Below are 14,223 nucleotides of genomic sequence, written 5' to 3' on the forward strand. Positions count from 1 at the left end.
GCCCGTGAGCCATGGCCGCTGAGCCTGCGCGTCCGGAGCCTGTGCTCCGCAACGGGGGAGGCCACAACAGTGAGAGGCCTACCGCAAAAAAAAAAAAAAAAAAAAAAGAGATGGGACCTGGTAGCCCTACAAGCATTTGGTATTAAACGTAAACTCTGTGCAATGATGACTGGGATGGTAAAAAGAGCAGGACAAATATGTGAGCAGGAGAGCTGTCCTTTCTTGATTCCTTCTGGTGAGCAGGGGTTGCTGCTGACATTTCTTCTGATCTGAGGTGGTAGGATCTAGGTCTTTCCAGATCTTTCCAGTTCACCTCCAGTGTTTTAATTGCTGTGGAGATACAAGGGAGCAATAAACTTGGGAAGCTGTCCTTTACACTTTGCCTATAGGTTCTCACTTTCAGCTCACCATCCTACGGTGGTTCTTCCTCTCAAGTCCTTTCTTTAGCACAGGACGCTGCCTTCGGGGGAGAGGGGCGGTAGCACACAACACTGCCCCCCTCTCGGCGCCCGGTCAGGGCCTCTCAGAGCAAAAGCTGGGGGCTGAGAGACGTAAGGGTACCGGGGTGGCAAGGGACCGACCCGAGTGCAGGGCTCGAACAGATGTAACAGGGACCAAGAGGCTGCAGCACAGCGCCCCCAGGGTTCTCCCCCGGCGTCGCGTGCAGAGCCGGAAAGGCGCCGCTTACCATCTTTTAATCTCACTTTACCTATCAGTAAAATAGAGATATTAATACCTTTTCCCAATGGATTAAGTAAGAATTAAGTAATGGGTAAAAAGCAATTAGCCCAGTCCTGGATCCATATTAAGCACCTGATCAATATTAGCAACTATTTCAAATACTGTTATTGGCTTCCATTACACTATCGAGCTATTTCTAATTAGAAATAAGAGAAAGAAATCAAAGGCCTTGCTGTTATCATTTTCCCTCTTTCCTTAGGAAATGCAGAGACTGACAACATTAGGAACTATAGAAAGGGAAAAGCAGGCACTCTTCTGTCTGTCCTCTGAAAGCAAAGGATAGTCAGAGAAGAGGATTAAGCCAAGTCATGTCTCTTGTAGCCCCAGTTCATCAATTCTAAAATGAACATTTATTTCACATTATAACACCGCTGCAATAGGGATACATCTTACACTGCTTAACTAGCAGGGTTTTTTCTTTCTTAATGCTAAATAAAATAATGGCAAATCTTAAAATTCATGGCATCTTAAATTCAATGAAATAGAGTAATTGAGCTTTCTGCTAAAAAATACTAATAGCACCCAAATAATCCTCCAAAGTACACCCTTTATTATTGTATTTATCACATTATCTTACCATCTCTTTCCCCAGGCCTAACATGCTTATCATCTGGCACAAAGAGGTCACTTAGATTGATGGAATCAATGCATGCATGGGCTTGATCTGACCTTATTCACCACTCCTACTGTGAGTATCTGAAAAAAAATGTAGCCAAGGGAATTCTATTTCTCTTTTCTCAGAATCCAACAGTCTTTAATTATACAGTGTTGATGTTGCTTATACTTGTTTCATGCATGTGAACCTCATCTACCCGACTATAGTGTAAGCATCTCAAGATAAGGACTGAGTCAGATAAATTTGCCTTCCCTACAGGGCTGGTGACGTGGTATATACTTAGTGATCAATTGCCTAAAGGGATTTTTTTTTTTTACACTGTACAAGGATATATGACCATATTCCTGCCAATCTGACTCCCCTAGAATTCTGAGTAGTGGATTTTAAAAAATTCCTTTGGGAATTCCCTGGAAGTCCAGTGGTTAGGACTCTGTGCTCTCACTGCCCAGGGCTGGATTCAATCCCTGGTTGGGGAACTAAGATCCCACAAGAGTGTGGCACGGCCAAAAAAATACAATATATAAATTGTTGGAGAACTTAAAAAAAAAAATCCTTCGCTGCTCTAACAATTCAAATCACTTAGAATTTCTTTCTCCACCACTTACTGATTGTTAATGGACCCTTTGCTGATCAGAAGAGTCAAACCTACAGTGAAAGAATTACAAACTGCAGAATAGATGGTCACTAGCATAGCTGACGCTGTTGGTGTATCACTCACAGACCCTCTGATCACTTTTGATCACTTCTGGTGTCTATATCCTAACTTATGTTTGCTTTGCTTCCAAAGAAGATGCTTTGTCAGTATTTGCAGAAATTCAGAATTGCCCTGGGGGAACCATAGCCATTGATTGATTGGTGCCTGAATAGAAAGCCCACCACCTTTGCCTCAAGGCTGGATAAACCCTGAGGTATAATTTATGCTCCAGAGCTCCTCACAGGATCAGGCCAAGGCCAGGGCTTCATGAAAGGCACCGGCACCCTGCTTGCTTCATTTACTCCATCCCTATCCTACTCCTTCTACACCCTTAAAAAAGTGCGTCTTCGAGACAGGATCTGAATTTGATAGTGTCTGAGTTTTTGCATAAAAATAATGGGAAAAAAACTTTTGTGTTCCAAGATTTAAATGTTTGTTTATTCTTCACCCTGGGTGTATATTCTTGAAACTCATAATGAGCAATATAAATCCATCAACAAAACCAAGACTGGAGAGTCTTTCTGCCCTGCCCTTTAGGAGGACACATTCTGCCCTGAGCAGGATAATAGGAATAAGGGAACAAAAAAACAGCAAACAATAAGAACTGACCAAACAGCATTTCACAATTGATTTTATTTTATTTACAAGTGATATTTATCTAATTTTATTTTTGACAATGTCTGGCTTTTTTGCTGAGCTTCTTAGTGGCCTTTTGGAACTAAAACTGTAGTGCAAAATGAGTTGATCGATATTTTGATAAAATGCTGCAAGATCACATAACAGAAATGCATCCTCTAATAGGCTCTGATTTCTCTCACTGCATCCCTTATAATGTAGTAGTCTTTCCTTATCAGTGGTTTCTTTTACCTGTGGTTAACCACTGTCGGAAAATATTAAATGGAAAATTCCAGAAATAATTCATAACTTTTAAATTGGGCACCATTCTGAGTAGCGTGATGAATCTTGTGCCATCCTGCTCCATCCACCTGGGACGCAAACATCCCTTTGTCCAGAATATCCATGGAGTATACACTACCCACTGGTTAGTATAGGAAAAAACAGCATACCTAGGGTTTGGTACTATCTGAGGTTTCAGGTATCCACTGCGGGTCTTGGAAGATATCCGTATGGATAAGGGGGACTGCTGTACTCTGGAGTCTCAAAAACAAATCTCAGGATCTATTCTAGTGAATGGAACAGTTATACAAGTTTGTACACCTTGGCAGGCAGTTTCACAAATTTGTTTCTGAATTTCTTCAAAGCTCTTAGGTGTGGTAGATGGAAGTGTGGATGGTGACAACTCTGGGACTGAATTCCTGTTCTTTTCCTTTTATGGCATTCAGCAAGTTTGTTTAATCTTCCTGAGCTTCAGTTTTATTTCCTTAATAAGACTGTTATAAAGAAATGAATGAGATAATATGTAGTTGGTGGGGCAGCTGTTTGAGATGTTAATTTATATCTTGTTCAGGCTGCTATAAGTATTTCTGCCTCCCCGATCCAAGGGAAGCAACCATGTCTGCCTCCAGGAGTAGTTAACGGCTTTAATGTTGCAGGGCCAAAATTAAAAGTTGTCTGACACTCAGAGCATAACCTTTGGTCTAGTCCTGAAGGTGATCCAGCTAGATTGTTGCAGATGGCAGGAGACATTAAAGGTTGGGAGAAGAAGTGGACCAACACTAGACAGTAAACTATTTGGGAAACACCTCCCCATGTTTAGAGGGGATGCATTTATGGATTTCAAGAGAGTCAGGGACATGTGCCATACTCCCACACAGTAGCAGGATCCAGGGCCTCTGATGGTGGCCAGCTTGTTACAGAATTGTATGTGTCAAGATAGAATGATAGAACCTATTTAACAATTTTTCGGCTGGATTTATAATTTTAAGATATTTAACATATGGTATATGAACCTCCATTTGTATTCTTGTCCTAGGCCCTGTAAATATTTGGGGTGGCCTGGAAAAGGGGCCATAAGGACTTGGATCATGAACAACCAACAGTGGTAGCTAATGTGGTCTGAAGAACAGAAAGCCCATCTCAGAATATTATGGAATGTGTAGGACCCTGGGATGGTATAGAAACCCCTAATAAATTGTCTTCCCCCTAAAGTAAACATGACAGATCCTGAATTTCTCATCTCCCTTGACCTAGGTGGCTCAGAGCCAGATTTAACTTCATTTAGAACAAAATAGGGGCACAGATTTTTCTCTATCTTGTTCACTGCTTTATCCCTAGCACCTAGAACAGTGCCAATACACTTTGTTGAATGAATGGATTCTTGCTTCCAGTGCCAAGGACCAAACTCCCACCTGCCACATTGTGTAAAGCTCCTGGTTTTGTGCTGTCACATATTAGGTGTCAGTGTCAGGCACTCATTTTTGCCAGATGCCATATAATACATCTTTGTATCTAATGTGTCAGATGAGCCTAGAATACCCTGTTTATTTATTAAATTGTTTTAGCACCTTTAGCACTGTCTGTTATGCACAGTCAACTAAGTACTTCGCCTGCCAGTTTTCCTCACTCCCTTCCTAAGTCCTAATCCCACTTTTCTGATGGAGCCCCTATCATAAATCCAGGGTTTCTTTGGCCCTGTATGTGAAACCAATTCTGTTTCAGAGACCACAGCCTTAGGGCTCTAGATCCTTCTCCATCTATATGCAACTTTTCCACCCTTCATAGTATAGTTCTGTTCCTTGGTTGTGCCCACATTTAACATAGTACCTGCCTTCTCTCCCATCCTAGATACAATCCCAAAGTTAGAAATTCCCTTACCAACACCACCAGTTATCCACACGAGAGATACCCTTTGATCTCTGGGCCAGAAAGTGATGCTTCTACTGTCACCCTTCAGGGCAATTTATTTAGGGAAGAGTTGTAGAAAGGGCAAGTCCATCTAAAAGCAACCTTCTTTCTTGGCACTGAGGACTGAAGGGTATTGTTTTAAAGCCTTCTGTAAGGCCCCATGTACCTCTGTGTTTCTCAGCTTCTGCCATCTATAGAGAATACACCTGTTCTCAGAGGACTGAAAAACCATATGGTCTCCACCCTGTTGTTGGGATATAGTCGCAATCATGGCTAGAATTTTATTAGTCTGAGTTTGACCTTTTTCTGTGTGTATTCACTAGCTTAGCAATTTAACTACTCTGAAACTCTATTAGTACCAAGCTCAGTAAGCTCCTAATTTGTGCACTGGAGGCTCCTTGCAAGCAAGAACTGTGCCTTTTGGTTCTGTATCCCCAGCACTTAGTACCCCGCCTGGTATGTAGTACTGTTCAGTGAAATCCCTCCTAGAGATAGATTCTGTCAAGAACTGTAAAGAGTCTGAGTTTTACCCTACTTGCAAGTTAACAAGTTAGTCTGTCATAGTTTCACGGTTGCTGGTAGAAGACATGAGACTCCTGTGTCAGAGTCAAAAATGGTTTATTACTCATAGCAATAGTAATAGCTAGAGTATCTGCCTTTTTAAAGTCAGTTCCCCAAGACCTAGTTTCCATAGGGCAATGGGAATAGGGCCAGTTAACACCTGTACATGAAGAACTCTGAGCTTAGGGAGCCAAAATCTTTGTTTTACTTTGCAGAATTTTCATGGTTTTATTTAACACAAATAAAACTTGCACATGAACTGTTCATTTTCTTCACTGTGCAGCCTGGCATTGTGATCAGTGACTCACGGCCAGCTGGGCTGCTCTTTCCACAATGCCTTTGAGGTTCTTGGAGGAAATGAGAGCCATCTCAGCAAGATTTGTTGCACATCAGCAGCACTTCCAGCTTTTTGATGTTGTAGACCAGAAACTTCTAGAAGCCACTAGGCAGCATGTGCTTCATTTTCTTGTTGCTGCCATGACCAATATTGGGCATCAAGATCTGGCACTTGAATCTTCTCTGTACCCTGTTATCGATGCCTCTGGGTTTCTGCCAGTTACACTTAATTTTGACATATCAGCCTGACTGGTGCTGGATGAACTTCTTGGTCTTCTCTTTGATCACTTTGGGCTTCATAAGGTGTCTGAGAACAGTCATGATGCTGGGTTGGAGATGGCTGCTACCTCCCCTGAATCTTTTATAATGGGCAGTAAATATGCCTACCCTTTACTCCAGAAGGACACCCTGTTGCCATCAAACATTCTTGAAAAGGTAGTCTGGAACAAAGTGCAGTTGGTGCCTCATTTACAGGACTTGCAGAAATGGGAATGACCCACGGAGAAATGTCTCAACAGATGGCTGAAGTGAAGCAGAGGTGGCAGCAGCCTGAAGTTCACTTGCTCCTGCCCAACCCAATCTCAGAAGCCTACAAGAGCAAACAGTTTTTTCAGTGTTTCAGGAGCACTCTGTTCATTCTGGCTTCTACTTCTTTGGTGGTCCAATACTCCCTGCCTTGAATGCCTTTTCCTTACTCCTCTACTATGTAAATCTTATTGATCTTTCTAGATCAGATTCAAATTCCACTCTCCTGTAAAGCATTCCCTGACCAGCCCAACTCACAGTGATTTCTTCTCCGATATTACAGAGTGATTATTACCTATATCAATCATATTGACACTTAGGAAGTAACAATAATAACACCAACAACCTCTGACATTTGTGTTTTGTGTATCATTTTACCTCTTACTAAGTATTTTTACACAAACTATTCCCTTTGACTCTCACAGCAATCTGCAAGACATGCAAAGGAAAATATTATTTTCAATTTATAGATAAGGAAAAGCAGAAATTCAGAAACGTGCCCAAGGTCACCTAGTTAATAAACAGGTCATCAGATTTAGCATTAGTTCCCAGGCTCATAATGGCTGCACTATGCCATTTCTTCTTGCTGTTTAAACTCCCAAATGGATTTATTTCATGTAGTGTTAAGTCTCAGAGAGACTTGATACTTTCCCTCTGGTCAAAGAGTAGGGGTGGAGATTAAAGTTACAACAGAGTCTAGTGGTTAAGGGTCCTGAGTCAGACAAACCTGCTGTGGAGAGATTTCTTGGGCTCACCAATATACAGGTTGCCTCACCTTCCAGAACATGGAGCTAAACCACATTTCGCAGGTTCCCTTGCATCCTAGATTCCCACGAGACTGAGTTCTAGCTGATGGAATGTGGGCAGAAGTGATGTCACTACTTCCAGGTCTGACCTTGAAACATCCTATTCAGTCTTCCATGCTCTCTTTCCATCACTCCAGGCTGACTGATGATGGGGAGATCTTGAAGCTACAATATGCTTAAGCCGTAAGATGGAAGGGGCCTGTGTACATGAGTCACTGCTTAGAGGTGAGCTGCCTAAGAGAGCCACCTGATGAGGACCATCCACGCTGCACTTTGCCCCAGCAAGAAACACATTTTATTGTGTTACATTACTATGATTTTGGGATTGCTAAACCAGTTACCCTACCCTAATACACTTGAGATTAAAATCCAGCACTATAATCCACCAGTCTAGTGTGACTTTCTGTGTGGTACTTAGCCTTTGTTTACCCATTTTTATGATGGAAATAATAATAATACCTATCTTACAGAATGCTTGTGAGAATTAAATGAGACAACATATGCAAAGGACTAAGCACAGTGTCTGGCACATAGTATAAATGCTATTTAATCAATAAATACTATTAACTTTTCATGTTATTATTTCTAACATTTTCTGCTGGTTCCAAACAAAACTTTGAATTTCTGTTTTTCCAACTTGTGTTAGAGGAGAAAAGACAGTGCTTCCTTTCACTCTGATTACCTTATGATAATGAGAATGAGAATGGCTCAGGGTTAGTCAGGGTTAGAGTCAGTCTGCACACAGACCTTGTTTTCTGGGTGTCCTGTCAATCCATTCTTCCCTGCCCCTAGGGACTTAAAACCAGTGAGGAGGGGAGTTCCCTGGTGGCCTAGTTGTTAGAATTCCGGGCTATCACTGCCATGGCCTGGGTTCAGTCCCTGGTAGGGGAACTGAAATCCCGCAAGCTGCACGGCCAAAAAAAAATTTTTTTAAATAAAATAAAATAAAACCAGGGAGGAAAAACAGCAACAAAAAATTTATAAAGCTATTGCCATTGCAAAAATAAAAAATCAAAATCTTCTGAACGGGCTTCCCTGGTGGTGCAGTGGTTGAGAGTCCGCCTGCCGATGCAGGGGACATGGGTTCGTTCCCCGATCCGGGAGGATCCCACATGCCGCAGAGCGGCTGGGCCCATGAGCCATGGCCGCTGAGCCTGTGCGTCTAGAGCCTGTGCTCCTCAACGGGAGAGGCCACAACAGCGAGAGGCCCGCATTCCGCAAAAAAAAAAAAAAAAACTTCTGAAAATCTCTGAATATCATACTGGAAATATGTATTTCTAACTAAAGGTGACATTTGATAATGCTTAGTCTTAATATTCACAATGAATTCATCAGCTGTGGTTGGGTCATTTGAAATGACACAACTAAACCTTTCAAGTAAAAAAATTCAGGGCTTCCCTGGTGGCACAGTGGTTAAGAATCCGTCTGCCAATGCAGGGGACACAGGTTCGAGCCCTGGTCCGGGAAGATCCCACATGCCCCGGAGCAACTAAGCCTGTGCGCCACAACAACTGAGCCTGCGCTCTAGAGCCCATGAGCCACAACTACTGAAGCCCGTGCACCTAGAGCCCATGCTCTGCAACAAGAGAAACCACCGCAATGACAAGCCTGCGCACCGCAACGAAGAGTAGCCCCTGCTCGCTGCAACTAAAGAAAGCCCGCGCGCAGAAACGAAGACCCAATGCAGCCAAAAATTAATTAATTAATTTTAAAAAATTCTATTCTTTGGGTGATAATGATGTATCAGTGTAGTTTCATCAGTTGTCACAAATGTATGACTCTGGTGGGAATTCCCTGGTGGTCTAGTGGTTTGGACTCCATGCTTTCACTGCCGTGGGCCCGGGGTTCAATCCCTGGTCATCCCACAGGCCACAAAATGTGGCCAAAAAAAACCAAACAAAAAAAAAACGAATGTATGACACTGGTGAGCGATGTTGATAATAGGAAAGGCTATTCATGTGTGGAGGCATGGGGCGTGTGGGAACTCTCTGTACTTTCCACTCAATTTTGCTGTGAACATAAAATTGTTCTAAAAAATAAAGTCCATTAAAAATTCTATTCACCATTACTGAATTGAACTTATAATTATAAATACTTTCTCTAATGGGATAATTATGTTATTAAAAAGAAATTACTAGAGTTTTATCTTGAAATGATTGGCACAGAGTATTCCCAGTACATTTTTTTTTTCTCTAGTTGGTGACAACATAAACTGAAGCTCAGATTGAGCCACCTCTCTGACACTTGGGAAACTGATGACAGGACAGATAAAGGCCTGTCACGGCTGATTTCATGTTATGACTTGTTAATGTGTCCAGCCTACCCACAATGGTTCAGGGAATTAAAAAAGGATCCCAAGGGTATGCAGCAAGAACATTTCTTGCATGAGCAGATTGGGAAAATAAAGAACATTTTTTTGCAAATTTGCTTGATGGCCCAGGTTTAAATATGGGCCATAGGATAAAGAGCACTTTTCATTCACCCTCTTGCCAATTATCCTGTTGCTTGCTCTCACCTTGTCTACTGAACAAGTAAACATGGAAAAAGCTATAGGCTCTGAAATCAGTCAGCCTGGATACAAATTCCAGCTATGCCTTGGCCAGATTATTGAACTTTTCAGGTGATTGCTTTCTTAATCTGTAAAATAAGAACATAATAGCACTGACCAATGGTGAATACCTAGGAACTGTTTTGTGCTTTGTTGTTAAAAGATTGAGAACCAGGTTTTGATACAAATTTGGAATAAAGTATACCAATCTAAAAACTCCTGAGGGATTAATCACAAAACTGGTAACAGGGGACTTCCCTGGTGGCGCAGTGGTTAAGAATCCGCCTGCCAATGTGGGGGACATGGGTTCAAGCCCTGGTCCGGGAAGATCCCACATGCTGCGGAGCAACTAAGCCCGTGCACCACAACTACTGAGCCTGCGCTCTAGAGCCTGCGAGCCACAACTGCTAAGCTCATGCCCACAACTGCTGAAGCCTGTGCACCTAGAGCCCATGCTCCACAACAATAGAAGCCACTGCAATAAGCCCGCGCACCACAACGAAGAGTAGCCCCCGCTCTCCACAACTAGAGAAAACACACGCGCAGCAACAAAGACCCAATGCAGCAAAAAATAAATAAATAGAAAAATATTTTTAAAAAAACAAAAACAAGACTGGTAACAGGAGATTTTAGTACAAATAATCAATTTATTAATCTCCTTAACCTCTCACTAACCCCTTCACCCTTCTAATACTAAAAGTTTATACACACAGTTTTGGAATATGAAATATTTTATCAAAATATACTAATGTTCCATATTATTAAGGAACTATAATCTTGGGATTGCTTGCATTTTTTCCAATTGTTTACTGTTAAACAGAAAGCCTATTGAGAGATTTTATAAACATTAAAATTTGAAAAATCATTTCTATTTTCTTTTTTATACAGCTATTTTCATTTTAAAACTGATTTATCATGCAGTCATATTCTAAGAAAAGCTTTCAATGAAATTATATAAAATATACTGAAGTTATAATTTAATACACTTTTATCTGGTTCAAGTGCTAAGAGGTTTAGTTCAGCCCAGGTTAATCTGTGTTGCACAGGGCATAGTGGTTCAGTTCTGGACCTAAGGAAGGTTTGATCTGAAAATTTGGACCTCTCTACCAGCTCAAAGAGATTCAAAACCTTGGTTTGGCCTAGAATTGAACTAGTCCCTCCAGCAATCCTCCAATGAGAATTTACCTAAAACAAGTTAAAATCAGACCAAGGTCTAAGTCGGGGATGAGAATTTTTCACTTTGATGCATTCTACCTTAATTATTTTTTAAAAATTACCTAAAATATATTTTTTTTAAGTAAATGCAAGATGCAGCAGACAGTAATACTCACACAATACTCATTTTCTCTCATACACTTTCTCCCACTTCTGCCCAGCTTATAGCAAGTAGTTGGCCATGTGACTAGATCTGGTCAATGGGCTTTGAGGGGAAATAATGTGTGTCACTTCCAGGTCAAGGCAGAAAAAAGCCAGTGCTTGATTCTCTAGATTTCCTTCTTTCCACTCTGACTCGAGTGGCCTCATGGGTCCTTGAGTGACAATGTGGAGTAAAACCCACTGCCTACCAGCCTGGAACAGTGTGTCAGAGAAATAAATTTTTGTTGTTTTAAACCACTGCAACTTTGGGGGTTGTTTTTTACAATAATTTAATTTAGTCTGTCCCAATTCACAATACTTCCTTAAATGCAACCTGTTCTTTCACTCCTCATGCTTTTGCACATGCTGTTCACAATACCTGAAAGGTCCTGGCACCTCAACCATCAAGCCAGCTCTTTATTTCAGGATCCAGCCCCAGTATCTTGTGCCTAATGAAATGCAGAATGACATACAGAGGAAAGAGTATGGGTTTCAGAATTTGCTAGGCTCAGGTTCAAATGTGGTTCCATCTCTTAAAAGCTAGGCAACGTGAGAAAAGTTATTAAACCTTTCTCTGCTCTAGTTTCCTTATCTACAAAGTGAGGAAAATAACTTCATTGGATATTTGTGAGATTAAATAACATCAGGGGTATAAATTGCTTAGTGCAATGTTTACCACATAGGAAAAATACTAGCAGTATTATTATTTCCAGGCCTCCACCACCCCAGCTCAATTCAGATGCATTTTCCTCTTGGTTTCCATAGTGCCTCTATTATAACATTAACTGTCTTCCATTATATTTTTTTACATCCATGTCTATATTCCCCATTAACCTATGAATAACTAGAAGTTAGTGGCATTGTCTGATTTTGTTTGCAGTTCTATTCCCAGCACCTAGAACACTCTGTTCGGCAATAAGAAGTGTTCTACTAATATTTGTTAAGTAAACTCTTCTTGATGTGCTCAGCACAGTCCATCTTTAATAAATTTTTATTGATTGGATGAATAGAGCAATGAATAAATCAATTAATGAATAAATGATTATCTCTTGCCTTTCCCCATAAGTAAACTGACTTTTTCAAAGGAGAACCATTTTAACCTACTTCCTATAAGCCTCATCTCATTCCTGCTGCTTTCTTCTCTCATGGCAGACTGGCTACCTATTTATTAAAATTGTGTCCTCTTCCATAACATACTTCTGGAAAATATTTGTCATTCCCCTTGCAACTAGGCAGTGCTTTGTGACTAATTCTCACCAATGGAAAGTAAGCAGAAATGATGTATCTTCCTTCAAGCTGAGCCCATAAAATACCTTCCTTGAGATCCTCCCTATCCGTTGGTCCCTTCTGTTGGATACAGAGAAACCAATGGAGGATACCAATACCTGAGAAGATGCTGGAGCCACCAGATGAAAAGTGCTTGGAACTTGAGTGCCTGAATGACTGTGTGGAGTAAACTTCTACTTACTTCATTTCCTTCATCCCAACCAATCAAATTGGACTATGAGATTAATAAGAAATGATTATTCTGTTAGGCATTGGGATTTTGGATTGTTTATCACCTTCAGAGCCTTATATTCACCCATCCAGGGCTGGGATAAAAAGCACTTAAGTAGCCTGGCACACACCAGTCATCCGCCCCAATCTGTAAGTACTTGAAAGAAGCAGGTTCTCTTGCAGTGCTGACCCCTGGCTCCTGTGTTTTCCACCACTTCCTCCCTGACTGAGATCTAGAATGGGACTTGGTCAGTGCTGCCAGCGGAGAACTAAGGAGTTGCAGTTCTTTATGCCCATGAGGTGCCCTGTTCTGGTAATGGGCACTGCTTTCTGAGGCTGGGTTCCAACACTGTTTATAAAGCTTAGTCCTGCTTTTGGATTTTTTAGCTTAATATCCCAGGAGTTCCTAAGAATGAGACCTTGCTTCACTTTTGCTGGGTCCTGCACCAGAGCTCTGCCCCCTAATCCAGAGGCCATTACATGTTAATTAACCATGGTGAGCATGGTAAGTTGGCTTTCTGTCTGTTTGTAGTCTTGAGTTTTGCCTACCCCCTTCATAACTTATGCTGGGAAACCTCGCTCTGCCCTGATGACCTAGCTGCAGACCAAACATTTGCTTAAACTATGTCTATTTCTCCTGCAGTTCACTGAGGCACCTTTGCCCTGCTGAGCTGTCAGAGCCTTTACATTCAGCTGGGCCCACACCTTCCTTTCACCACCTGGGATGGGTGGGTCTGGGGCAAAGTATCCTCCTGACATTCCTCTCCAGCCTAGAGTAAGCAGTGCAGCCTCACATTCTGAGATTAGCACAGTTCAGATGTCATCAGGTCCTTTGTTTTTCATTGCATTTAGTATTTCAGTGAATGTTTTATATTGTGATAAATATACTTTAATTTTAGAGTATAGCAAATAGGTTAATGGTTTTAGAGCCTTATATTTTTATGAGATATGGATACACTACATTACATTTAGGGCATGCTTGGCATGCAAACATTATTTTATTGCACTAAATCAAGTCTACTGGTACCTCAGCTTAACAGTTAATGACTTAATATGCAAGTTTACTAAAGTCCTAGCCAGTCGTCCTATTGCACAGTCACCAAATACCCAAGCATTTAAAGTGCCTTTCTTCTTTAATCTCATTTTTGTCCTACAGTCTTTTCTAATGTGCCTTGCTTTCGTTTGCTGGCCTATATTTTTACTGTCCAGCTAAATAGACAAAGTCATTTCTAAATAATGACTTTTATTATTGAGCTTAAGGAAATTAAAAAATAAAATCAAACTTGCTACATGTAGGTACAAATTGCCAATAGTCAATTCTCGGGAAAGCAGCTACTAGAAGCAGTCTGTCCTATACTCCTGGCAGCAACAATGACAATAAAAGCCTTGCCCTACAGTTGTTCTGGAAACACCCAGTTTCCATCCTAGAATGGCAGAGAATTGCATTTTCACTCAAACTTTATTATCTACACTAAGGATGTTTGCAGAATCCAGTGAGATAGCTAACACTGAGTGTGAACTATATGCCAGATATTGGGCAGCACATTTTACATACTCCTTTACTCATTGCAGCATTTTTACAAGGTAGGTGCTATGATTATTACTATCCCTCCTATTTTACAGATAAAGAAACAGAGGTTTAGATGCTTTAGGGAACTTGGTCAATGTCACAGTGTGTCAATTAGGATGAATTCGGCTGCAAGAAATAAAAACTTATGAGGAGTGGCTAATACCAGTG

General features: G+C 41.2%; 1 pseudogene; it reads right to left on the reverse strand.

Annotated features, from left to right (window-relative positions):
* Positions 1-443: 443 nt before the first annotated feature.
* LOC115845115 (large ribosomal subunit protein eL32-like) lies at positions 444-6,074 on the reverse strand (annotated as a pseudogene).
* Positions 6,075-14,223: the final 8,149 nt, after the last annotated feature.

Source organism: Globicephala melas, chromosome 2 (assembly GCF_963455315.2).
Source record: "Globicephala melas chromosome 2, mGloMel1.2, whole genome shotgun sequence".
Lineage (NCBI taxonomy): Eukaryota > Metazoa > Chordata > Mammalia > Artiodactyla > Delphinidae > Globicephala > Globicephala melas.